Below are 27,847 nucleotides of genomic sequence, written 5' to 3' on the forward strand. Positions count from 1 at the left end.
AAAATAATTGCACTGAATAAAATCAAAGTAGACCAAAATAAATTACACCACAGTAAGTGTTCCCAATATCTCTCAAAATAACACAAAACCAAAAACAATGTGTAACATAATAGACAACGTGAAGCACTCTGACGTTAAATACATTATGTAAAAATACATATCCCAGTATTAGAAATGCAAAATAAAATTAAAATGTAGGCCCATAAAATTGGGGTCAAGAGGTGGCAGCAGAAAGGGGGCGAAGTCACTCAGGAATTGAGTCATCAGGAGTCCTACAATCAACATGCATTTATTTTTTTCCCAAACTTCATAAGTCTGCCCCTAAATAAATTGGCACGAAGGACAAATGAAACAATAATGCTGTTCCGGTTTATTCAATTGATCAGAAACAGACACTAATTTAAACTATCTTGCAGAATCAAGGCACCTGCTGCAGAGTTATTGGTGCAAATTACAGTGCTGGACTGACCAGTCGGGCAGCCTGGCTCTGCCAGATGAACCAGTTTGAAAGGACCAGTGTATGGGCTGTTTTCTTTCTCGGTCCCAACAGGCCACGGAAAAAAATAGCCCACTCACTGGCCCTTTTAAGCTGGCCCATCTGGCAGTGCCAGACTGTCCAATCCAACACTTGTTATGTAGTGCTTTTTCATGGTATTTAATCTAAAGCGCTACTGATGAAACAGGTGCAGTGCTAATCCCTCAAGGATTTTGTTGATTCTCACTGGATCTGTTCATTCAAAGCAATTAAATTTGAAAGAATATTTCATGATATAAGGTAAAGCACATTAAGGCTTCACAATACAAACGGACAAGTATTAAGGTCAAAATCATGAAGGTTTATTAAAGGCATAAATCATTAGAGAAGGCAAAAATCAAGTGTTAGAATCAACCAGTTATTAATTTAATTCAAGTAAATGGCATGGAGCCGCCCAGAATAAATGCAGAAAATGAATAAACATAGTCCAGCATATTTCAGTTCTAAGGAAATGAATCAGCATTATAAATCAGAGGTCAAACCGGAGTGTCGCCATCTAAAGATCATGGGATGGTGAGCAATACACCCTCTGGGTAAGGCTCATTATAAAGGGTGAAATACAATAAGATTCACACATTTTGTGCGAGTGTGCAAAGGTCTGGAACTCCCTTCCAATCATGTTACAGAAAGAGTGATGCAGTTTAAAATATCATTTGCAAGCACAATCCCACAGATTCATGTAATGTAGTTTCCATCCCCAGTGCTCCTGAAACACCTTAAATTAGTACAGAAATTGTTACAAATCTAGGGTAAATTCTCATTAGAATCACAGCGTAGTCCACATGCGTAACGAAACTTGAGCCCCCCCCCCACCCCCTGCAAGGTGCTTGGAGGGTCCCCCGCTTCAGATTTAATCCAGAGCTCTCAGACCAGAGTACTGTGCTGAGGGGAGCCCCTGCAGCTCGGGCATGTGTTAGGTCACTGTCATCGCCCCAATAGGTGAGACTTCGGAAAACATCCACTATGCTTACACAGCATGAAAACGAAGCTTGATAGCGGAGTATCCTGTTGTACATGAGAGAATGACATTGTGCTTCAAAACATTGGTCACACAATATCTATTAGACACTGAATGCACAGTGTGGAAAGGACAGAAAGATGACTGCCTGCAAGGGAAAGATGGCGACAGAAAGCAACAACAAGAGACTTACATTATCCAGTGTAAAAAAAACCACAGCTTCTCAGCAGAATATCTTGAATTCATCATGTGTTAATACAAAATATGCATTTTCATTAAAACAGCTATACAATTTGGGAATTCCATTATATAATAGTGATAACATAAATTTGGTTGTTAATGCACTTTATGAGGGAGACCTGAGTATAGTCCAGTCACTCAATTGTCTCATTATAAAGTAGCATGTGAGGTTAGTGTGCCAGTTGAAAAGTACAGTGTGTTGTTATGTGCAAAAGTTTAGGTCCATGTTACTTAGCTGCACATTTTCTTACATTTTCCTCTTTCTGTACAAAAACATGACTGCTGTGACCTTTTGCACATATTCGCGGGCATGACTGTTGGATTAGTTTCTCTGGGAGTACTTCTGTTTATACTTCTGGCTTTGCATAACATTTTCACAATGCCTCAAACACCAAGTACAGACCTTTACGCCAAATGCACAAATGCCGTTCTATCTTCATCCACGGGGTGACAAGACTATCTACATACATGCCTTTTATTATAAATAATAAGCATCTCATAGGATTAGCAGAGGAGGTACTCAGCTGACACCGAGGGTCCCTGCATGCTGAGACTTCACCACGCATCGATCTGACATCTCTGTGAGGGGTGTCCAGTTCATGACCAGGACGGGGTCCTACATTCTCTCCTGCCAGATAATGGGGTTGGATCATCCCTAGAGGGGATTCTTGGTTCAACACCTACACCCACTCTAGACATACACAGCGTAGGGACTGCATAGTAGGAGTACACACTGATTACTACCTTGTTTTATATGCCTGCATGTATACACTGTCTTAGCACCATGGTGGAACTACTTCTGCTATTTACTCTTTTGGTGCTTGTAATCACTTTCATCTGCTTCTGTCTACTGATTATCCCAGCACATGTATTTTATACAAGGATAAAGTTGGTTCAATAAATGTATTGAAAACTTCCCAATGTGTGCGGAAGGGTCCTGATCTGTTCCCACGATCCCTGAGGGGTCAGGGATGTCATGTTCAGTGGTTGCAGAAACCATTTGCTCCTTGTTTAAGTTACGGAGGCTTATGGTGGCACTGTGAGCTAGCTGGTCTCTAGGCCAACATATCCAGCGGGGGTGCTTGGAATCAGTCTCGGCACCTCACCCAAAGTTTATGTTGTCCAACAAACGTGCAGGTCCTGCGGATTAGTTGGAACTACACAACAGTGTAACACGTAGGTCACACAATGGTATTTTATGTAGACAGCTCACTTGGTTACTGTTTTTGTTGCAGAAATCCTTGTGAAGAGCCAGTGACAGGTCAGAATCCTTGTAGTGCAGCTTAATGAGCTAAGAACCGACATCAAAGAGCTGCATGCAAACAGCAAGGCATACATTTAGAATCTTGCTGTGTCTTTCAGTATTCTTAATTAATTTGCTAAAACGGGCTCCTTAGGGTAGTAATAAAATTAGTAAGTGCTATGTTAATGGTTTTTAGTATAATTACTCATACATGCAAATATATCTGATATTCGTAAGAGCACCAGCATACCTCTTACATATAGAGCTGGGAAAAATACAAAATGTCCCTCCAAATCATAGTTTACCTCATAAGCACCTGGGAAGTGACAACGAGCTGAATATCTTTGATTGTTCAATGGCATTGTCTCAAGGTGTTAGGCTCCAGCTACCTCCAAACCAGGATGAGGGTGGAACAAAAGGAACATTGATGGGCCTTTAAGTGATATTCTATGTGGAACTGAAAATAAGAGATTTTCTATATCCTCCGCAAGTTGCTGCTGTAAAAACAAAGCACACCAATGATGGGCACAGCTGATTGAGTTCTGGTGTTGGCAAATTGTAACAGCACGTGGCGCATTTCACTGAGGCTGGTCTGGCTCATTAATAGGTGCCGGATCTAGGAACTGGCTGGATGTACCTCTCTTACAACCTTAATATCCCCAATTTGCAAAAGATATTCCTGAATTTTCTTTGCCAAAACTATTTATATTTATTTCTTTTACTTCCGCATTCCTAAAACATCCCACAATTCAATGCAAGGCTTTTGGAAATACAATTCTCTCTCTAAAACAAAATAGCCTTAGAAGAATAATGCAGACTGTACCCCTTTTTTTATATTTTCTTTTTTTTCTTTGAATTTATTGCCGCAAATAATTTGGCACCGTAGGTGATTACCCAGTTTACATAAGCAAACAACCCTTTCCTGTTTTTTCCTACGAAAGTTCCCTCCGGTCATCTGTGTGCATTAAAAACACTGTAATTCCGTGTGACAAAAGAATATGCTGCGGTGGATAAATTTGCATTTGAAAGACCGATTTTTGAAAATGAAGAGATATATTTGACAGCCGCCACCATTCCCATGGAAAAATGTTCCATAGAGTTAAAACATCACCTTGTAAATCTGTCTGTACTTATGGGTGCAAACCCGGTACCACACTGTTGTCACAAGGGTCAATAAAGTAGTCCATTTATACGTTAAAAAGAATACTAGTTCAACACTACTAAAGATAGTGAAATCCACTGATCTTGACCATTCTCCACTTTATTATCAAAACCAATATTCATGAAAGGTAAACAAAACTTAAACATTATAATTAAGCCTCCCGGTTTTCAGTTTTTACGGATTTTTACTGATAAATACAGACAGAAAGCAATATTTTTCTGTCTGCATTTATTTTAAAAAGTGGATAAATACAGAAAATCGAGCTTCTTTTAAGTGACTCTCCGCGCTGTCCTTCGTGAATTATAGCCCAACAGATGAGCAGAAGGACAGCATGGGAAGTTGAAAAACAGGATGAAATCTCTTTACATTTGTGGTATAAGGCTAATATTTACCTGTAGATGTATTGTTATGTAATATTTGGCAGCTTAAATAGCTAAAACACAATATACATCAAAGTATGACTATGTGTCTATCACTTAAATAAATATGGAAATGTACAGTTTTACAACTTCATTTATCTACAAAACACTAAATAAATATGGATAAATACAGATAAAATGCCCAAAAAATAAATATGGATAAATACAGACGGAAATGTTAAAAAATAAATACAATAAAACCGGGAGTCCTAATTATGATTCCAAACAATTTCCTAATGGTAGCTCTCTTTTGAAGCAAACACACTTAAAGCCAACTATCCCAAACTTGTTGAGTATTTTATAAAATACATAATGTGTAAAATGTTCAATATTGTTTTATCTTGCCATCGTAGGGATCTGGTGACATTTACAAACCACTCAGTCTTGGGTTTTGTGGTTTATGATGTCACTAGAACCTTTCAATGACAATATTGGAATATATTACAGAGAAACCCGTTATGTATCCTGTGAGAAAGTGGATTATTAGATGGGGTGGTAGTGAGACCTAGCCCAGTAATAAAGTCACTGTTCTGTATCAGGTCCAATTAGATTTCTTTAAATCAAACCATAGCTCTGTCCTGAGTAGCTGTGGCACAGAGCAGACAGTCTTAGCCCAAAGGAAAACAAGTATAATGTATTTAACAGTACCAAAACAGTTGATAAGTAAGAGACATGACACAATACAAAATCCAACTCCAATTTATGAACATTGTGTACATTTTTATCTTTAAATCGACACTAAAACATCACAAATCTGATGAAGGCAACCGGAGTTATGATTTTTAAAAGGTTTTCATAGATCACTGCAATTCACTCCAAAACGTTTTGTAAATCACTGCTTTCCACTCTTAGTAGTAGTCTACAAACCTTGGTCAGTGGCAAAATGCAAGTTTCAGGCCCACTTTTCCTTTTTCTTTTTCTCAACGTTTGTCCATCAGTCAAAGTCCAGTGGTCCGGTGAAAGCCTTGAGTCTTGGCGGTGTTTGAGGCTACCTACGAACTGGCAAGTAGCAGTAGTCTATGAACCTTGGACTCTGTGCCCAATTTTTATCTTTTGCTCTAGGCTCCCAAGTTGGGATTCTGTGGGGTGAATAAGTACACTCTAGTACCAACCAGCCAAGGGCCCATGACCTGGTGGGCAACTCTTAGGGGCTAGGACTCAATCTCATGGGCTATTCCAAAGGAGTCCAGGTCAAGTCTAGTGGCGACATGTCAGCTGGGCGTTGTGGAGGCGCAAGGTTAATTACTTTTCAATCATTTGCTGTGGGGTTAGCACTAAACAATCCCACAGTGTATCTCTCTGTACAAATCCAAGATGTTGGTACACTTCTTTTCTAGGTCAGCACTATGGGCACACCCCAGAACTGTAATAATGAACCACCCCTCCTGGAAAACCAGTTCAATGCGTTTTCCCCCTCTGGAAGACAGGCCAACCTGTCTACCTACACCAAGGAGTTGGCAGGCTACAGTGCCTAATTTGAGCTGGTGGTTTCCGGTGCTCAACACTATACTTAATTGGTTTCCGGAGCTGGGCACCGGCACTTAATTGTCAACACTGCACTTAGGACAGACTGCCACATGGTGGCGCTGCTCATCTAATTTAGTGATGAGTAGAACAATGGTTGTTTGTGAATACAATATACATTAAAAATGACTAATACCTGCATCCTCAGTCATTCCTTTAGCTTTGGGGACCTGGAATAACCTAAACTGTCACGCTTGCTGGAGAGAGAAATGGTTAGTAGTTGTTTTGGCAGTGATGACAGGGGTGATGGGTGGTGCAAGCTGCAGTGGCCTCCTGGTCAGGGCCCTGGCAATTAATATTTTACAAATTTAGCACTGGCAGGCTAAGATGTGACTTGCATTAGCCTATTAGAGGCATTGACACTCTCTTTAATCACAACACATTGTGAGTGATCTTTTCCCACCCTCTTGCAGCAGTCACCATGGTGCCTTTTTCAAACGCACTTGCCAAAGGTTTCATTTAAATGGTGTTAGAAATTTCCAACCTGGGCATCTGTTTTCTTCATTACTGAGTTCCCCATGTGCAGATTTGACTGCTCTACTCGCCGGACATGACTAGTACAGACATTTGTGGTTTTCCTTTTTTGCAGCACCAATCTGGCATTTAGTTCCCTAGGGCACCAACCTGTTCAAGCTTGAATGCTGTTCCTTGTCGGTTGCCGGAACATCAGCGATCGATAGGAGCAAGATTGTGAGAAAGTGCCATCTTTCTTGCACTGGTATGCCCCCACTTTTTTTCTGAACTGCTGATGAACTTTGACCGAGTGTGCCCTGGGTTCCTGTCAACCAGGTACCCAGGGCCTGTGTTCCTTCCCTAAAAGCTGTGGTGAAACTAAAACCCAATTGGATTCTCTGGCCACCTGTCAGCCCCTAGTAAATGGTACCCTAGGTACCCAGGGCATGGTGACCAGAGAAGACACCTGAGGACTGCAGCACTTATTGTGCCACCCTCAGGGGCCCTGTACCCTGACACCCACACACTGCCTTTGCAGGCAGAGTGTCTAAGTACAGACCTAAACAAAGAGTCGACATGGCACACATCCCTGTGTGCCATGCCCACATAAGCCACTGCCCTGGCATACTTCAGTCACCCCTCTAGCTGGGTGCCCTATGACTGAGGTGTGGGCACAGGTGCATGAGCCCTGTGCCCTTACAGTACCCAGGGCCATTCCTGGGAACTGTAAGTGCAGTGATGCCATTAGGAGTATATGGTGCTGGGAGGTTGTCATTACGAACTCCACAGCACCATAATGGCTACAGTGAAGACTGACAAGTTTGGTACCAAACTTCTCAGCACATTAAACCCGCACTGATGCCAGTGTGGGATTTAATGTAAAATGCACCAGAGGGCATCTTAGAGATGCCCCCTGAAAACCTAACCTACAATCCACATCTGAGCTGAGTCACTGCAGAGGCTGCCACACAGCAGACATGTTGCTGGACCCCTGGGTGGAGAGCCCCCGCTCTCCTGGGCCTGCAACAATGCACATCCTGGGCGAGGTGCTAGGTCTCCTCCCCCAGGATGGGCAGGGGGAAGCTTCAAAGGCATGCCGCCTCTGTGAGCTTCTCCAGACCATTTGCTGTACCCAGCAACTGGCCCCCACCAGTTCTGACCCCCACTCTGGCGGGAAGACTGGCGGGAAAAACTATGTCAGGAAGGGGGGTGTGCCAGCCTATGCCAACCCCACCCCTCAGGTGAGGGAGACGAGGTGAAGCACGACCCCGGGCTCCGGCCATCTTGAAGATGGTGAGCCCTGCCCAATCCCAGCTAGGCTTCTGCCCCCCTCCCACAGGAGAGGAGCAGGCTAGGGGGTGTACCCACAACAGGACAGGGACCTATTGGTCCCTGCACTTGCCTAAATTCAGTATTTAGGGGCTCCCTGAACCTTCCTTCCTCAGATCCCGATACCAAAAGAAGAAAGATGATCAAGAAGAAGACCCGCTGCGCAGCTGCTAACAACAGGACGACAACAACTGACTTCGCCCCAGCCCTACTGGCCTGTCGATCCTGGAACCTGCTCCTGCCTAAATCCCGGTGACTCCTGCGGACAACAACCTTGGGACACCCAGAGGACCTGCCTGCCTTGACCCTCTTAAAGACTGGGACTCCCATCAGCAGAGGCTCTGTTGCAACAACCCCCCTGGTGCCAGCCAGGAAGTTCTGGACCAGCCCGCTCTGCTCCCGCCGAGCCCGGCCCGTGCCTGAGTGATCCAAGACCACGAGGACGTCCCCCCGGTGATTGGGACCCGAAGTCCAGTGCCCAAAGACCCTCCTCGACAAACCAGAGGATGCCTGCAGACTCAGAACCAGGCCACCCCCCACCCGCGACCAGCTGAGGGTAAGCTTTTCCGACACCCAAAGACACGCCTGCACCCGGCGCACTACAGCCCCCTGTGCCTCCCTTTGGGGTACCTACCTGTGCTCCAAGATCCCAACTTACCTCTCGACGTGCTGGTCGCCCCTGGAGAGTCTCCGCCCCCGAGCCTTCAGCCTTTGTTCCCCTTTTACCTTTTCCATTGGATAACATTGAACACCCGATGGCTCAAACGCACCCTGCACCCAGCCGCTCGAGTGCCGCTGGCTGTGTCACCTTTTTCCTATCCTGCTTCCCCCTTTGCCCCGAGCAAGTGTCCAGGAGTCCAGCTCCCACAGCCACGTGGCCTGCTAGCCAGCAGCTACACACCGAAGACCCCCTGTCCCTTATTGGATAACATTGGGCCTAACTACCTGCCGCCCCTGCGCCGCTGAGGGTGAACCAACTGTACCTACCTGACTCTGGTAGACCCCTGAGTCTATGCCCAGAACCACAACTTCACCAGTCGAGTACTCACCAGGATACCGGCAACTCACTTACCTGTCATTGAAAAACATTGACTGGTTTGACTCAAAAAATCTTAAAAGTGCCTACTTTTGAAAACTTGAAATATTCCTATAAAATCATCAGAATTCCGAAATATCACCTGTGACCAGGAGAGGAGCCAGTACTGTACCTTGTAGCCCAGTGCTGAACCGCAAAAGTAATCCCTAGAGGGTTTACTAGTAACTTGTGTTTCTCCACAGGAATCCATTGTATGCTTTTCTATGAAATTTCTTCTGTCTACTTTTGAAAACTAGAAATATTCTTTAAAAATCATACGAAATACTGAAACGTAATTACTTACCTGTTTTAAGTTGAGACCCCAGTGCTGGCCCCAGTTGCCCAGTACTGGATTACAAAAGTAACAAGAACGTACTTTACCTGCAACCTGAATTTTCTCCCATTGGTTAACATTGCCAGATTTCTGTTGAAAAGTTTCTAAGTGTGAACTTTCAAAATAGCTTTTTATTCCTGAAAAATCACTGCAATACCTAACATGTTTTTGCTGAACTGTTTTCAGCTTAGACCCCATGACTGAATCTAGGAGCCAGTCCTGGAATTATCAAAGTAATCTACAAAGTAATCAACTGTGTTTATACAAGAAAATCCATTGAACTCAATGCTAAATTGTCTGTAGAATTGTGTTGCCTACTGCAACCCCTGTACCTATTGTATTTACAAAGTGTATTGTGTTTCTGCAAAGTACTCACTTGAGACCTCTCATATTGAGAACAGTATATTTTGATACCTGTTGGTTCTAGAAATAAAACAACTATATCTTTGATATAAAAACAATTGGTCTGGAGTTCAGTCTTTGAGTGTGTGAAACCTTTTGCTGACTGAGTGTGTACAATAAATGCTTCACACTGTCCTCTGGTACTGCCTTACTGCTCGACCAAGCTACCACTTTAGAGAGTAAGGTCACACCTGGCTTTAACCTCTGTTATACCTCTGGGGTTTGTGGACTCTATACACACTGTACCTTATTCTGGTCCAGTATATATAGAGCCACTTTCTCACAAGGATTTAGTGCTATGGGGCGTGTCGTGGTAAATCTTTGGGAGCTGAAGGAAACACCACTTGAGGTTGTCATCTTGGGACACATACCGATACGTAGAGTCTTGTTCAAGGTTCACATGAAATGCTTCACCTCACCGAACACCTGGGGCCATTGCTGTGTGGTTTGTCGGTGTACAACACCCAATGACTCAATGCAGTCTATCAATTCACATTTGTGAAAAGGTGGTCTATTGTCAGTTTCTGCCTCTTTAGGCAGGCTGAACGTAGCAAACGTATTTTCCAGGAGAGGTCTCAAGCTGTAAAACGCAGTGAAAGATGGCAGTTCTACCACCGGCTACTTCAAGTAGTTGTCCACTATTACAATTGTTAGGCGACCATCAGGAAAGCTCCCAAAGTCCATGTATAGATGGTTCCCTGGTTCGAAGATAATTTCCTCTGTTCTTACAAGGGAGGGTCTTGAGGACTAGCCTATGGTTCGACAAGGTATGGAGGCCCACACTTTCTCATCCCCCTTTATTGTCAATGCCAGGAAACCATACTTTGCCTCGAGCCTGGATTTCATCTTTATAGCACCTTGATGGCTTTGGTGTGCCCGGTCCACCCCTTGTTTCCATAGCGCCTCTGGCAGTACTAGGCATTGACCTCACAGTAAAAGACTGTCATAGGTCGTGCTGGGCTTGTACTTGACATTTCAGAGCTGCATGGCACTCAGTTTCATTCTACTAGTGAGCGCCGTCCAGGATCGTATCTACTGGTATTATTGGATGGCTCAGGTGTCTTTCTGCCGACTGCCACAGCTAGGGTCATTGATTGTATTTCTTCCAGCGATAGTGCCTTCAGGCCCGCAGCCTGTACCACTATTTGGATTAATTCTTTGGCTGTTCTCTCATCTCTGTCTTCATTTTTGACAAGCAGGGGAGGGTGCAGGGAGATATAGTCAGCTGGATTTCCAACCCGCAGGCGGTATAGCATGACGAAGTGTTACAAGTGGAGCTGCACAGCCTAATGCTCAATTTTCGGGGAAAGGTTTCTTGACAATTTGGCGAACAGGGGCACTAGCGGCTTGTGGTCCTTTACCACCCTGCAGTCTCTTCCATCAGGGCCGGACAGGCCGTAGCGGGCACCGGCATTTCCCCAGTGGGCCGCCAGGGTAGGGGCCGGTTTTGGGCCCCTGAGGGGTCGTTTTTTAGGTCTCGCCTTTTCCATTCCGAAGGAATGGGAAATGGCGAGAATTCAAGTGCTCGAAATTCTCGTGAAACCACCGCTTTTTTCGTGCGTTTTTCATCGAGTTCACGTGGCCACAGGCACGTGCTTTTGGGCCATAAACTTTCCCCCTCCCCAGCCAGCTTTGCCAGCAGCATTTGCCTCATCAAAGGCTTCCGCTGCCCCGCCCCCCGCCCTCACTTATTCACGGCCGCAGGCCGTGACTTCAAAAGGTGCATCTTGCTTAACAGGCCGGGCTGCACGCATGTCTCGCGCTTTAGAGGACCAACAATATAAAACCGAGCAGTGCACACCAACGTAAAAAGTAAAACAGTGGCTTTATCTGAAGAATTTAGAGTCACTGATAAGTATTAAACACTCATGTACACAAAATAGATGAATAATCCATTGCCTACTATAGACAAACATCGCAGGAAAAAAAACTCGCTACTGGCACGGAGCCGAGGAGTTCTATTTAGAGAGCTGCCTCCTGAATACAAGTAACATCGCAGGAAAAACAAGCACTGGCGTTGCCAATAGGTCTCGCATTAGGAAAGTTTATGTCATTTACAATACCAATAGGTTAAACTTTCCTAATGCGAGACCTATTGGCAACGCCAGTGCTTGTGTTACAGGGCCGTTTTTGCAGTGTAGAATCAATTTCGGTCCCTGTAACAAAATCGGCTGAAACCGGCCCTTGCAAACAGCTCGGCGGCACCCCCGGGGGTCCGGACGAGCACTTTGCCAGGGCCGGTTTTGGTTCCCAGTCCGGCCCTGACTTCCATTGAGATAAAGGTGAAAAGGCCTGCTGTCCCCCTAGATGGCTAGGGTCTCCGATTCAATCTGTGCGCATCATGTCACTGTTTTTGTTAATATTCAGCTTTGATGCACAGTGGACATCCATATGTGTTGGCTTAGTTCCCCCGTGAATATTGCTCCCAATCCTATCAGACTTCCATCCACCATGTGCTCCACGTTACGCCTGAGATCAAAGTATGCTATAGTGGCATCTCTGAGAAGGGCTTTCTGGACTTTTTGGAAGGCTGGGTCAACCTATTCTGTCTAGGACGAGTCTACGTTCACCCTAGTTAGTGCCCTAAGAGGTTCTGACAGGGTGGCCAGGTTTGGTATGAACCACCCTGTGAAATGGCCCCTCGGGAAAGGACCCCGAGGACACCGTCATGTACACCACCCGGGCTGGCGCCACTCAGACTCTCACCATTCCCGGCGGATTCCACAGCGGCAGCGTCCATGACAACAAAATCCCCTCCCCTCTCTGTTTTGCAGGAACCAATCCGGGAGACCCGAGAACCGGAAGCACACCCGCCTGACCCCGGAAGTCCCGCCTCCCCGCCGCCGGCCAGAGACGGAAAAGACGGAAACAGATGACCAGGAGACGTCGGAAGATCGTGGCAGGAGATTGCGACTGGTGAGGAGAAACAGAACGAAGAGAACGGAGAAGCAGACGAGTGGTGCGAGGACTGGTGGAGTCCCCAGGAGGAAGCTGAAGAGCGGCCGCAACTCACCCGGAGAGTTGCGGCGGAGCGCGTGAGTAACGCCTAGCCTCTCTGTTGCACCTTAAGTGCCTGTACATAGTTTAGAGCAGTATTGATGTCTCACTGAGCACTCTTTAGGCACGCTAACCCTGATAGTTCACTGTCGATAATTGTAAAGCACCTATGACGTACGTAGCCCTAGGATACTAACCGTCCCTCCCCGACACCGATCACGCTGCTGCACTAGCCTCTTTACTCTTCTCCATCCATACCCCAGTTGCCCAAAAACCCGATAGCCTTCTTCCCTCACGGTTCCATTTCAAACCCTCACGACCCGGTGTAGGTAGTGGTGCTTATATACCATTACGGTGGGACTAACGGCTCCTTTCTTCTGTCTTCTCTTACCGCCCTCCGGAGGACTCCCCAAGGCAGAGCAGTGTCCCGTCCCGAGACCCGGACCATCAACCGAGACCTCGACCTTCACCCAAGACCCGGACCTGCACTCCAAGACCAGCACGTCATCCCAAGACCTGGACCCTCCGAATCCTTCCTTGTCTTACCTACAGCCCACCGCACAGTTATCGTTTCTTTGGTTTCTTTCCTCCCTCACACCCCTTGGACTACGTTATCTGGACTCTCATTGTACATAATAAACCCTACTATTGCACGCTATATCCGGCCTCCTTGCCTGCTTTTCCAGTCAGCCGACCGCCCACGATCACATCTGGTGTCAGAAGTGGGATCGCCTGGAAGCATGGAGGCCGCGGTGAAAAGAATGGCAGAGTCCCAAGAACAGCTGGGGAAGCTTATGGAGCAGTTTCTGAAGACCGCTGAGGACGATCGTGGCCAATTGCACGACGTCCTTAAAGGACAAGGGGACTCCCATGGTCAAGCATTGGGGAAGCTTACCGACGTTCTGGGTCAACATAGACCGATGACCTCCCTCCCATCAGTTGTCCTTCAGAAATATGTACCGGGGGAAGACCCGGATTATTTCTTCACAAATTTTGAGAGGCTAGCCCAAGCCGCTGCATGGCCAAATGATCGCTGGGGCCAATATCTAGGCCCCTTGTTGACGGGCGATCTCCAGGCGGCATATCAACAGGCCAATATACAGGGCAACACGCCGTACACGGATATCAAGAAGTGTATCCTGGAACGTCTAGGAATAGATGATGAACGGTACCGAGTAAAGCTCCGGCAGATCAGGGAAGGACCCCAGGAAACCCCTAGAGCCCTGTCCTTTAGGGTTAAGGATCTAACCAATCGTTGGCTCAGACCTGAAGTCTCCACTAAGGATGAAATCCTTGAGAAACTATACCTTGAACAATTCCTGGCATCCCTACACCCAGGGACCCAACGGTGGGTGAGACAACACGCCCGCCTCACTCTAGAGACTGCAGTTGAAATCGCGAGCGCCTACAGCCGAGCACAGGAACAACAGCGGCACAAAGATGAACATCCGTTTAAACCGCACGTTCCTGCAGGCGCCCGGCTCCACCGACCCTCGTTGCCACGACGACCCGAACTGCCACCCGTTATACCTGCCCCGCTCATGTATAGACCGACCAATCCAGGGCCCCAGTGTTACAGTTGTGGCGGCTTTGGTCATATTGCACGGCATTGCCCTCAGAAAGACGAGCCCATGGAAGTAGGCTTGGTGCACAACTACGTATGCTCTCCTCCGGACCTGGCACCTCCCCCGTTCCGATGTCCAGTGACCATCAACGGACAGGAGGTCCTTGCCCTAGCAGACACTGGGTGCCGTCAGAGTGTACTCAGGCCACAAGACATGACCTCTTCATTGGAACCTCCTTCTGGCATGGTTGCCATACAGTGTGTACACGGAGACACCAAAAGATACCCCACCACCCGGGTACGGGTCCAACACCCTAAGGACCCCGGTACCACTCTCTCCGTGGGTCTTATCCCCGCTCTCCTCGAACAGGCCATACTAGGAAGAGACTACTCTGGTCTGCCTCAGCTACTCCAAGACCCCAACGACTCCCTATCCAGATGGTGGGAAGAAGCACCATATCCACAAGGACTGTCTCCGCCAGCCAAAGAATCCAAGATACACAAAACCCGAACCCAGAAAAGGAAGGAAAGGAGGGAACACACAGAAGTGCACCTCACCACGACAGACGACCACCCCTGGCAGACGGACAGAGAATTCCGGGCAGCACAACTGGAGGACCCCCTCCTACAAGAGGCGTGGGGCAGCGCCCTGGAACACGAGGACCCCCTTAAAGTAGGTCCCTATTTCTTTAAGAACAAAGGGTTATTGTACCGTAAGGGAGGGGCCCAACACAATCCCCAACTCCTGATCCCTGGACCGTTCCAGGACAAGGTGCTATATTTGGCCCATAGCCACCTCCTGGGGGGCCATTTCAGTGACGAGAAGACCAGCCAATCCGTATTGGAGAAGTTCTACTGGCCAGGCGTTTACCAGCGCATCAAAGTATACTGCCAGGAATGCCCTGTCTGCCAGAAGCATAGCAGATACCGACCCCCCAGAGTGCCTCTGCGTCCCCTTCCTGTGATAGATGTCCCCTTCAGCCGCGTAGGGATGGACATCATCGGACCCCTTCTGCCCTCTAGAAGTGGCTGTTGTTATGCACTGGTGATTGTGGACTACGCCACGCGATTCCCCGAAGCCCTGCCCCTGCGTCAACCTACTACACAGAACATTGCCAAAGCGCTCCTTTCCGTGTTTTGCAGGGTATGGTTTCCCCGGGAAATCCTGACCGACCAAGGCACCCCGTTCGTCTCGGCACTTATGAAGCAGGTGTGCTCCCAGTTGGGCATCAAACAAATCCGAACATCAGCCTACCACCCCCAAACAGACCACTTAGTCGAGAGGTACAACGCCACCCTGAAACAGACTTTGAAGAAGATGTTGGGCCTCGAAGCCAAGAGGTGGGAAGATATATTACCGCTTGCCTTGTTCGCCATCCGGTGCAAACCCCAAAGCAGTACCGGTTATTCCCCGTTTGAGCTTCTGTACGGACGCCCCCCTCGTACACTGCTGGACATGGCCCAAGAGGCATGGGAAGCCGAACCAGATCGCACCCGTCCCCTTCCCGAATACGTCGACAACTTAAAAACCCACCTATCGGTGATCCGAGAGATTGTGCGTCAAAACCTGGAGAGCGCCCAACTCACCCAGAAAGGGCAATACGACAAGGGTACGAAACCCCGGGAGTTCGTCGTAGGAGACCTGGTTCTCCTGATGATGCCGTCCTCAGATCAGAAGCTTTTGGGCCAATGGCAGGGACCGTATTCTGTCCTACGACAAGTGACTCCTGTCACGTATGAAATAGAGCTGGATTCCAACCGGGGCACGACTCAGATCTATCACGTGAACCTCCTCAAGAAATGGGAAGGACCACGTCCGGTCCTGGCCGGTTCTGCCTCATCTCTCCCTCTCTCCTTCGACCCCTGCCTGGATGCAGACCTGACCACCACCCAAAAACAGGAGATTCAGAGCGTTCTTCATCCCCTGCGACAAGTGTTCTCCTCCTCACCCGGAAGGACCACTGTCACCGAACACATAATTCAAACCGAACAAGGGAAGATAGTCCGACAGCGGCCATATCGAGTACCCGAAGCCCGTAGGGAGGTGATACGGAAGGAAACGGAACAGATGCTGAGGATGGGAATCATAGAACCATCAGTAAGCGACTGGAACTCCCCCATCGTCCTTGTCCCGAAGCCTGACGGGTCGGTCAGATTTTGTATTGATTTTCGCGAAGTCAACAAAATCTCCACCTTCGATACATACCCATTACCCCGTGTCGATGAAATGGTTGAACGAATAGGGAAAGCAAAATACATTTCCACATTGGACCTCTGTAAGGGGTATTGGCAAATACCCCTCCGAACCGAAGACCGAAAAAAGACCGCTTTCTCCACCCCTGATGGGTTGTTTCAGTTCCTCGTTTTGCCATTTGGTTTACACGGAGCACCCGCCACGTTCCAACGAGCGATGAACCATGTCCTAACGCCTCATTCCCAATATGCGGGTGCCTATCTGGACGACATCATTATCTACAGCAATAGTTGGCCCCAACACCTGGAACACCTGCAGAAGGTTGTCACAGCTCTGGGGTCTTTCGGATTCACCATTAACCCCGCCAAGACCACCTTGGCAGCACAGACGGTGAAATATCTAGGTTATCTCCTTGGCGAAGGCCTGATAGGACCCCAAAAGAACAAAATCGACGCCATACATACCCTACCCTTTCCCCAGACCCGTAAAGATCTCCGGGCCTTTTTAGGATTTCTGGGCTATTACCGGAGGTTCGTACCTAATTTCTCGCAAAGAGCAGCGCCCCTTACCGATCTCCTCAAGAAAACCACCAAAACGGAGGCCACCCTCAGAGACCCTACTCCTCTACTGTGGCAGGCCTTCACAGACCTAAAGAACGCCCTGACATCCAGTCCGGTATTAGTTAGCCCGGACTATACCCTACCCTTCCTCCTCCAAACAGACGCGTCTGACCAAGGTTTGGGGGCGGTACTATCCCAAAGAGACCACCACGGAAACGAAAAACCAATACTCTACCTCAGCAGGAAATTGTTCCCACAAGAAAAAAACTACGCCGTGGTAGAGAAGGAGGCCCTTGCCATTAAATGGGCCGTCGAGAGTCTGCGTTATTACTTGGATGGTCGTGAATTCATTTTATACACGGATCATGCCCCCTTAGAATGGATGGCTCAAAACAAAGGACGAAACGACCGCGTCCTTCGCTGGTTCTTGTCACTGCAACCATACCACTTTAAGACTCAACATCGAAAAGGGGCCCATCAGGGCAATGCGGACTTCCTCTCCCGATCCCCCAGATCCCCCACCGGTACAAGAAAGACAGCTAGGGAAAGGGATGTGAAATGGCCCCTCGGGAAAGGACCCCGGGGACACCGTCATGTACACCACCCGGGCTGCCGCCACTCAGACTCTCACCATTCCCGGCGGATTCCACAGCGGCAGCGTCCATGACAACAAAATCCCCTCCCCTCTCTGTTTTGCAGGAACCAATCCGGGAGACCCGAGAACCGGAAGCACACCCGCCTGACCCCGGAAGTCCAGCCTCCCCGCCGCCGGCCAGAGACGGAAAAGACGGAAACAGAGGACCAGGAGACGTCGGAAGATCGTGGCAGGAGATTGCGACTGGTGAGGAGAAAGAGAACGAAGAGAATGGAGAAGCAGACGAGTGGTGCGAGGACTGGTGGAGTCCCCAGGAGGAAGCTGAAGAGCGGCCGCAACTCACCCAGAGAGTTGCGGCGGAGCGCGTGAGTAACGCCTAGCCTCTCTGTTGCACCTTAAGTGCCTGTACATAGTTTAGAGCAGTATTGATGTCTCACTGAGCACTCTTTAGGCACGCTAACCCTGATAGTTCACTGTCGATAATTGTAAAGCACCTATGATGTACATAGCCCTAGGATACTAACCGTCCCTCCCCGACACCGATCACGCTGCTGCACTAGCCTCTTTACTCTTCTCCGTCCATACCCCAGTTGCCCAAAAACCCGATAGCCTTCTTCCTTCACGGTTCCATTTCAAGCCCTCACGACCCGGTGTAGGTAGTGGTGCTTATATACCATTACGGTGGGACTAACGGCTCCTTTCTTCTGTCTTCTCTTACCGCCCTCCGGAGGACTCCCCAAGGCAGAGCAGTGTCCCGTCCCGAGACCCGGACCATCAACCGAGACCTCGACCTTCACCCAAGACCCGGACCTGCACTCCAAGACCAGCACGTCATCCCAAGACCTGGACCCCTCCGAATCCTTCCTTGTCTTACCTACAGCCCACCGCACAGTTATCGTTTCTTTGGTTTCTTTCCTACCTCACACCCCTTGGACTACGTTATCTGGACTCTCATTATACATAATAAACCCTACTATTGCACGCTATATCCGGCCTCCTTGCCTGCTTTTCCAGTCAGCCGACCGCCCACGATCACACACCCGCAGTAACTGGCCATACCCAGAAAACTCCTGACCTCAGGGTATTCTGTAGATTCGAATGGCATCTGCTTTGCGAGGTTCCACCTTCATCCCATCTTTTGGCAAGATGTAACTAAAGAAATCTATGGAAGTTTCAAAGAAGGGGTACGTTTACATGTGAAGGGTCAGTCCTTGGTCCACAAGCCATTGGAGGGTGGCTCGGAGGTGGCGGTAGAGGTGCTCTACAGTTGCTGAGTAGATGAAAATATTGTCACTTATGTTCTGGACCCCTTTCAGTCTCTATGACTGCATTTTGGCCACTGAGGAAATTCCAAGGTTCGATCTTCAGTACCTCTGCACCCCAAGTGCATAGAGAAGGTAGTAATTTACTTACGTCTGGGGTCAAGTTCCAGCTGGTCATACCCCACATTTATATCGAGCTTCGATAACCACTGGGGCTCATTGAGGTCTGCTATTATGTTGTTCATGGTTGGCATGAGATGCCGCTCCCTGCGAATGAGTTTGTTTAGGAGTATCATATCCACACCGAGTCTGATAGCCCCCATCTGTTTGGGATTAGGCAGAACCACCATGGGATGCACCCAGGGTAGTGTTCCAGAAACCGTTTCACTGACTCCTTGTTGCTCTAATTTGTGTAGTTCCTCTTCTACAAGTGGGCACATGTGGAAAGGTACTCTTCTGAGCCGTAGAGCAGTGGGTCTGATTGCAGTGTCGATGTGCAACTTAACCAACTTGTAATTTGAAATTGGGTGCATAAACATTATTTTATTTTCGCGATTCCAGGTTTACCACAGCTAATGTAATCAGGACCAAAGAATAAATGGTCATGCATCTAATGAAGAGTATGGTCTTCAGGGGGGAAAAGAATATTCCTTTTCCGATCACACTGAATTCCAAAGGGTCTCAGTTGTGGGTTCACTCATGGAGAAGGTCCTGTGTGTCCATGTTTGATGGTGTAGCTAAGGGGCTTTGAAATCTGTATTGAATTAGCAGATTTGCATACATTTCCACCCTTACACAGATTGTTTTCACTCTTCATTGGAGTGTGTGAGCATTTAAGGACACCATGAGATAAAGAAGTGCACGGTACCACCCATTGATTTCTACGCCCCAGAAATAAATATGTAAAATTTACCTTTGAGAAATATATCTATTATCCTTAAGAGTTTTTTCTATATTCTAGTTGTAAAAGCAATGCATTTTTCAATAGCCCTGTGTTTGCTGAACCCATCACATCTATACACACTACTCACAGCTCTATGATTCTCATCAGTTGAGCTAAAGTGCTGAAAACAAAGGCAAGGGAGTCTGATGAACAGAGCAGTGGTCATTCTCAATCAATACTTAGGTGAAAGCTCTACATTTGGGTGTACAACTAGCACTTGTAGGATGGCGATTCCCATAAAGCTTCAATATATGGATGTCAGAAATGAAGAAGAATCTGTTGTGAGCAACAGGGAACCTATGTCTGTACTAGTCAGAAGATATACTTTGGTGAGCCAGGTCCCTTTATGTGAAGTTGCAGTGGTCAAGATAGTGCACAGGTCCAGGCTGTTTCACCAAGGCATGATAAAGCCATTCAGACATTGGTGGTCTTCACAAGAAGAAGGTGGGGATGTTCTGTGCAGATGTTGACATCTTGTGGCACGTGGAGCCTAGCCTTAACTGGCACACTGGTTGAGGGCTAGAATTAAAGGCTAATAATGGCAATGAGAGGAGTGGAAATGGACTGGGCCTCAGGAGAGGCGAAACAAAGGAAAAAGGTGCAAGCATACTGGAAATGCAGCATCAAAGTTTTTAATAGATGACAGAAGAGCTCATTGCAGAGACAGAGCTAAGTGGGGACCCTGTGTGCCAGGTGGTAAAGGGATACTGGACACAGGTGGTGTCGGAACTGCATAGGATCACACGTATCCATATAGACAGCACACCACTAAACTGTTTGCTAGGCTAGATTAAAAAAAAAACAAAGAAACACACGATGGCATATCAATTCTTACATTTTGCCTTAGAATTAGCTCGACGGAGAGTAGCCATCACATGGATGGGACGGCACTACCCCAGGGTAGAATACAGGCACAGAGATGTGCAAGAATGGGCCCTGGCTGAAGAATCACACATGAAATTGAATAGGAGGGATGACGAATTGGTAGATGACCTCAGAGACTGGAGGGAGCTCAGTGAAGCTGTTTTCAGGCCGGATGTAGACATTGACACCTTCGAGTGCGCTGGTATGGCAGCGAGTGAAGAAGAGGATGAATGAGCATGAAAGGGGCTGTTCTTTCCAAAAGATAGTATGAGTGTATTCAGAATTGTACGGTTGAGGGGGCTTTTAGAATCGCCCTCACCCAATGAAATGCTGGTAAAAGACCTCCTCTGAAAATATGTCGCCCTATAAACTTAATCTGACCACTGATACCTTGTATATGTACCGCTGACAAATGTTATTTGAAAATGGAGAATAATGGTTTAAAAAAAAAAAGTGGGGACCCTGTGGGAGGTGTCCATGGTCCTGTCCTGTGAACTTTTTTGAGCCTGTAAACAGCGAGGCCTGTGCATGGTTTACACATCTCCAGGAGACACCTGCTTAGAGCTCACTCTGGTCCACAGGTGTATGATGGAGTCCATACAACCTATGATAGTGACCTGGGCAGGAGGGGTGAGTAGTTCTCAGAAGAATGGGTTGCAATCTGTTAGGAAGAAACTGTACAATTAAGAGGTACTTGTGGCAAGAACCACAGCACAATAGAGTTCTAACAGTATAAGAGATAACCGTAAAAAGAACTGTAAGTTACTTGTAAGCTTTGTGCTATCCCTTATCCAACAGTTTTATCTGGAGGATAGGAAAAGGGGTTATTCACAAAAAAAGAGGAAACCTTAAAAAAGGCTACTCTTTGGGGATCCAGCAAGTCATCCTGTAAAAAAAGAGTTCCATGGCCAGGAGAGAGATTTATGTGAGTGCCCTGGATGAGGCAGGGGTAGATCTAAAAACAAAGATGACTTAATGCTCTGACAAAGAGATGTGCTTAACAATCAACATAGCACATAATACCCTGTTAGAAGTCAGTCTCTGGCGCCTGGGTCAGAAGGACAGGACTAACCTTTGGTAGAGAAGTCTTTGTAGTTGTGCTGTTATTGGGGTGATCTATTTGCGGGTCGGGGGCGGAGGGTCCTCATGGGAGTAGAGCTATATGAGATAAAGTGAAGATAGTTTTGATTTTGTTGTTTTCTCCCTTACCCCAACATCTCCGCCATAGTTATCCGGGTGGGAGAAACCACAATGTAGACTATCTATTCAGGGCATTTGACACCTTAAATATATCTTTGTAATATTTAGTACAGCAGGTAAAGGGGGTGATAGAGATGAATGGGTCTGGTTGTTATTTATTCCCTGTGATGGTGGATTCTTCAATCTCATTTACAATATTAAAAGCACTATTTCACAGTTCAAGCTGCTGCAAAAATGCTTTAACTTACCCTACAAAAGAATGAATCACAAGTTATTTACTCTTGTTTGATTGATATAAAGCTATTGAAATTGGCAACACTGTGGACTTTTCCGGTGTTGCAAAAGGAACGTGTGGGTGCTCTTAAGTTTTAGCCATATGAATCTCACTTATGACAATTGTTAGTTACATGATCAAAGTTGTAAGCTCCTCAAACTTCAAGATTCTGCAACTGATATATTGTTGTATCTAATTCTCTACCCACGAGTCTCATTTCATCCTGGAGATAGCTACCAAAATTGATTAGGATGCCAAAACACTGTCAATGTTTTGTTAGATAAAAAAATGGACAGTACTGACGCAAATATGCCTGTGAAACACTTACTTTTCTGGGTGATGTTCATTGCGTTTAAGTGACATGTAAGAGTAAAAGTGAATGGATCTAAGTGTGAGGTGTGCAGTAAATACTCAGAACAGTAACATCCCCCATTGCACCAAATGTAATGAGATCCCATTATTGTGCAGGAATTTGACATATCCATGACCTTTGTATGCCGACGACTTGCAGCAGGTTATCTCCCTGGACCCAAAAAGAATAAACTGTCCTCCTGCTTGATAAGAGTCAAAGAGTGGATGACGAGGGAAGGGGCGTGGCCAGGCGAGCCACGATGGCGGCTGTGCCTTGCTGAGGCTCCGGGAGCGGGCGGCCACAAAGCCCTGTAACCTTCGTCTTCCCGGGGCGAAATCATACCCTGGCAGCGGAGCACGTACGGCACCGGGGGAGACCCCAAGACCTGCAGCACTCCACGGCATGAGGGAAGGAATCAGCTTAATCCCCAGCCCACGGACCCGCTGACAAGATAGTGGCTGCGGACCTCTGATCGAGCCGGGGGAAGGAGACACGACCAGTCCACTCTGCCATACACCTGGAGAGTGCCCGCCGGACCCGGGGCCCGGATCCGGCCCCGCAGGAGGTCCCCCTTGCTGCGAGGGACCGCAACGCTACCAGAGCTTGCCGGGCCGCTTCTGGGACGGCGGGAGCGGCTGACGGACTGGGGGCACCGCCGCAACGCTGCGGGACGCGGCGGAGGCTTGGGCAGGGCCCCCCTCCGTGCAGGCGTGCGCGCCGACTCCGGGGAGCACCGGTGGTCAAGATTTGGGGCCAGACACACAACGGGAGCCCCAGCAGCGTTGCCCACCTGACCCCAAGATGGTGCCCATAGCGCGACGACACCAGTGCAGCAGATGCCCCCAGCGAACCTGAGGAGCCCAGAGGGCGGTTTCGAGGGGTGAGTGCCTCACAATATTGACCTCCCCACGCCGCCCCCCACGAGACTCCCCGGGGGATCCGCACCAGCTGCACATGGGCTGACCATCACGTGGATATTGCCTGACCTTAAGATGGCACCCACAACCCAGGACTGAATCCATGTCTACCCCCGAGCATGCATCACGGAGAGACCAGCTCCCCTCTGGGCCGAATACTGGCCCCTCTCAGCCACCCAGAGATCTGAGCCATAAAGCGCTGGGAGACCAAGTGGAAGACTGGTGGCACACGCTGTGGGGGCCCCACCCAACTGGCACGGCTGGTGACACAACGAGGTAGGCCCTGCTGGGGCGCCGGAGACCTCAGGGCACATTTCGCCCCCTACCACAGGAAGACGGAGAGCAACACGCACAATACTCTGGGGTGTAACTCTTGGACCTCACCCCCACGCCTGACGGACACCGGCACGGGAGCAGCCCCCGGAGTCGCCACCATGGGAATGCCGAGGGCCACACAACCAGCGACGGTCCCCGAAACAGCGTCGGAGAATCAGCCCCGCATCAGCGCTCTTCCCACGGCGCCACCATCGCAGCCGGACCCCACCATATTCGACAAGCTGGACCGCGTCCTGGCCGCCATAGAACTCTCTAGGGCTTCCATGGAGGAGCGCTTGGGCACCCTCACCACAGACATTAACCTTATCAGGGACAATCAGCGGAAACTAACTGATAGGGTCCGTGAGGGAGAGAGAACACTCGCCGATATGCAGCCGACCCTGAAGACCCAATTCATAAAGGGGGGTGGTGATGGACAGAGTATCTGAATTAAGCAGAACACTCCTACCCAGTCAAAAGATCAGGGCTTGATCCATCAACGTTTTTTAGCTCACTGCACCATCCCAGTTCAGAACCTGGCTACATGCAAATTAGTCTGTCCCTGGCCCAGTGCATCATGGGAACAGGGCAGACCAAACTACCAAGCCAATTATTTACTTGACCCTGAAGACCCAGCAACAAACGCTCCGGACGACCGTAGGCCGCCTGGCAGAGATGGAGGACAGGGTGATCGAAAAACTCGCTACTGGCACGGAGCCGAGGAGTTCTATTTAGAGAGCTGCCTCCTGAATACAAGTAACATCGCAGGAAAAACAAGCACTGGCGTTGCCAATAGGTCTCGCATTAGGAAAGTTTATGTCATTTACAATACCAATAGGTTAAACTTTCCTAATGCGAGACCTATTGGCAACGCCAGTGCTTGTGTTACAGGGCCGTTTTTGCAGTGTAGATTCAATTTCGGTCCCTGTAACAAAATCGGCTGAAACCGGCCCTTGCAAACAGCTCGGCGGCACCCCCGGGGGTCCGGACGAGCACTTTGCCAGGGCCGGTTTTGGTTCCCAGTCCGGCCCTGACTTCCATTGAGATAAAGGTGAAAAGGCCTGCTTTCCCCCTAGATGGCTAGGGTCTCCCATTCAATCTGTGCGCATCATGTCACTGTTTTTGTTAATATTCAGCTTTGATGCACAGTGGACATCCATATGCGTTGGCTTAGTTCCCCCGTGAATATTGCTCCCAATCCTATCAGACTTCCATCCACCATGTGCTCCACGTTACGCCTGAGATCAAAGTATGCTATAGTGGCATCTCTGAGAAGGGCTTTCTGAACTTTTTGGAAGGCTGGGTCAACCTATTCTGTCTAGGACGAGTCTACTTTCACCCTAGTTAGTGCCCTAAGAGGTTCTGACAGGGTGGCCAGGTTTGGTATGAACCACCCTGTGAAATGGCCCCTCGGGAAAGGACCCCGGGGACACCGTCATGTACACCACCCGGGCTGCCGCCACTCAGACTCTCACCATTCCCGGCGGATTCCACAGCGGCAGCGTCCATGACAACAAAATCCCCTCCCCTCTCTGTTTTGCAGGAACCAATCCGGGAGACCCGAGAACCGGAAGCACACCCGCCTGACCCCGGAAGTCCAGCCTCCCCGCCGCCGGCCAGAGACGGAAAAGACGGAAACAGATGACCAGGAGACGTCGGAAGATCGTGGCAGGAGATTGCGACTGGTGAGGAGAAAGAGAACGGAGAAGCAGACGAGTGGTGCGAGGACTGGTGGAGTCCCCAGGAGGAAGCTGAAGAGCGGCCGCAACTCACCCGGAGAGTTGCGGCGGAGCGCGTGAGTAACGCCTAGCCTCTCTGTTGCACCTTAAGTGCCTGTACATAGTTTAGAGCAGTATTGATGTCTCACTGAGCACTCTTTAGGCACGCTAACCCTGATAGTTCACTGTCGATAATTGTAAAGCACCTATGACGTACATAGCCCTAGGATACTAACCGTCCCTCCCCGACACCGATCACGCTGCTGCACTAGCCTCTTTACTCTTCTCCGTCCATACCCCAGTTGCCCAAAAACCCGATAGCCTTCTTCCCTCACGGTTCCATTTCAAGCCCTCACGACCCGGTGTAGGTAGTGGTGCTTATATACCATTACGGTGGGACTAACGGCTCCTTTCTTCTGTCTTCTCTTACCGCCCTCCGGAGGACTCCCCAAGGCAGAGCAGTGTCCCGTCCCGAGACCCGGACCATCAACCGAGACCTCGACCTTCACCCAAGACCCGGACCTGCACTCCAAGACCAGCACGTCATCCCAAGACCTGGACCCCTCCGAATCCTTCCTTGTCTTACCTACAGCCCACCGCACGGTTATCGTTTCTTTGGTTTCTTTCCTCCCTCACACCCCTTGGACTACGTTATCTGGACTCTCATTATACATAATAAACCCTACTATTGCACGCTATATCCGGCCTCCTTGCCTGCTTTTCCAGTCAGCCGACCGCCCACGATCACATCTGGTGTCAGAAGTGGGATCGCCTGGAAGCATGGAGGCCGCGGTAAAAAGAATGGCAGAGTCCCAAGAACAGCTGGGGAAGCTTATGGAGCAATTTCTGAAGACCGCTGAGGACGATCGTGGCCAATTGCACGACGTCCTTAAAGGACAAGGGGACTCCCATGGTCAAGCATTGGGGAAGCTTACCGACGTTCTGGGTCAACAGAGACCGATGACCTCCCTCCCATCAGTTGTCCTTCAGAAATATGTACCGGGGGAAGACCCGGATTATTTCTTCACAAATTTTGAGAGGCTAGCCCAAGCCGCTGCATGGCCAAATGATCGCTGGGGTCAATATCTAGGCCCCTTGTTGACGGGCGATCTCCAGGCGGCATATCAACAGGCCAATATACAGGGCAACACGCCGTACACGGATATCAAGAAGTGTATCCTGGAACGTCTAGGAATAGATGATGAACGGTACCGAGTAAAGCTCTGGCAGATCAGGGAAGGACCCCAGGAAACCCCTAGAGCCCTGTCCTTTAGGGTTAAGGATCTAACCAATCGTTGGCTCAGACCTGAAGTCTCCACTAAGGATGAAATCCTTGAGAAACTATACCTTGAACAATTCCTGGCATCCCTACACCCAGGGACCCAACGGTGGGTGAGACAACAGGCCCGCCTCACCCTAGAGACTGCCGTTGAAATCGCGAGCGCCTACAGCCGAGCACAGGAACAACAGCGGCACAAAGATGAACATCCGTTTAAACCGCACGTTCCTGCAGGCGCCCGGCTCCACCGACCCTCGTTGCCACGACGACCCGAACTGCCACCCGTTATACCTGCCCCGCTCATGTATAGACCGACCAATCCAGGGCCCCAGTGTTACAGTTGTGGCGGCTTTGGTCATATTGCACGGCATTGCCCTCAGAAAGACGAGCCCATGGAAGTAGGCTTGGTGCACAACTACGTATGCTCTCCTCCGGACCTGGCACCTCCCCCGTTCCGATGTCCAGTGACCATCAACGGACAGGAGGTCCTTGCCCTAGCAGACACTGGGTGCCGTCAGAGTGTACTCAGGCCACAAGACATGACCTCTTCATTGGAACCTCCTTCTGGCATGGTTGCCATATAGTGTGTACACGGAGACACCAAAAGATACCCCACCACCCGGGTACGGGTCCAACACCCTAAGGACCCCGGTACCACTCTCTCCGTGGGTCTTATCCCCGCTCTCCCCGAACAGGCCATACTAGGAAGAGACTACTCTGGTCTGCCTCAGCTACTCCAAGACCCCAACGACTCCCTATCCAGATGGTGGGAAGAAGCACCATATCCACAAGGACTGTCTCCGCCAGCCAAAGAATCCAAGATACACAAAACCCGAACCCAGAAAAGGAAGGAAAGGAGGGAACACACAGAAGTGCACCTCACCATGACAGACGACCACCCCTGGCAGACGGACAGAGAATTCCGGGCAGCACAACTGGAGGACCCCCTCCTACAAGAGGCGTGGGGCAGCGCCCTGGAACACGAGGACCCCCTTAAAGTAGGTCCCTATTTCTTTAAGAACAAAGGGTTATTGTACCGTAAGGGAGGGGCCCAACACAATCCCCAACTCCTGATCCCTGGACTGTTCCAGGACAAGGTGCTATATTTGGCCCATAGCCACCTCCTGGGGGGCCATTTC

The sequence above is a fragment of the Lissotriton helveticus genome, chromosome 12, assembly GCF_964261635.1.
Source record: "Lissotriton helveticus chromosome 12, aLisHel1.1, whole genome shotgun sequence".
Lineage (NCBI taxonomy): Eukaryota > Metazoa > Chordata > Amphibia > Caudata > Salamandridae > Lissotriton > Lissotriton helveticus.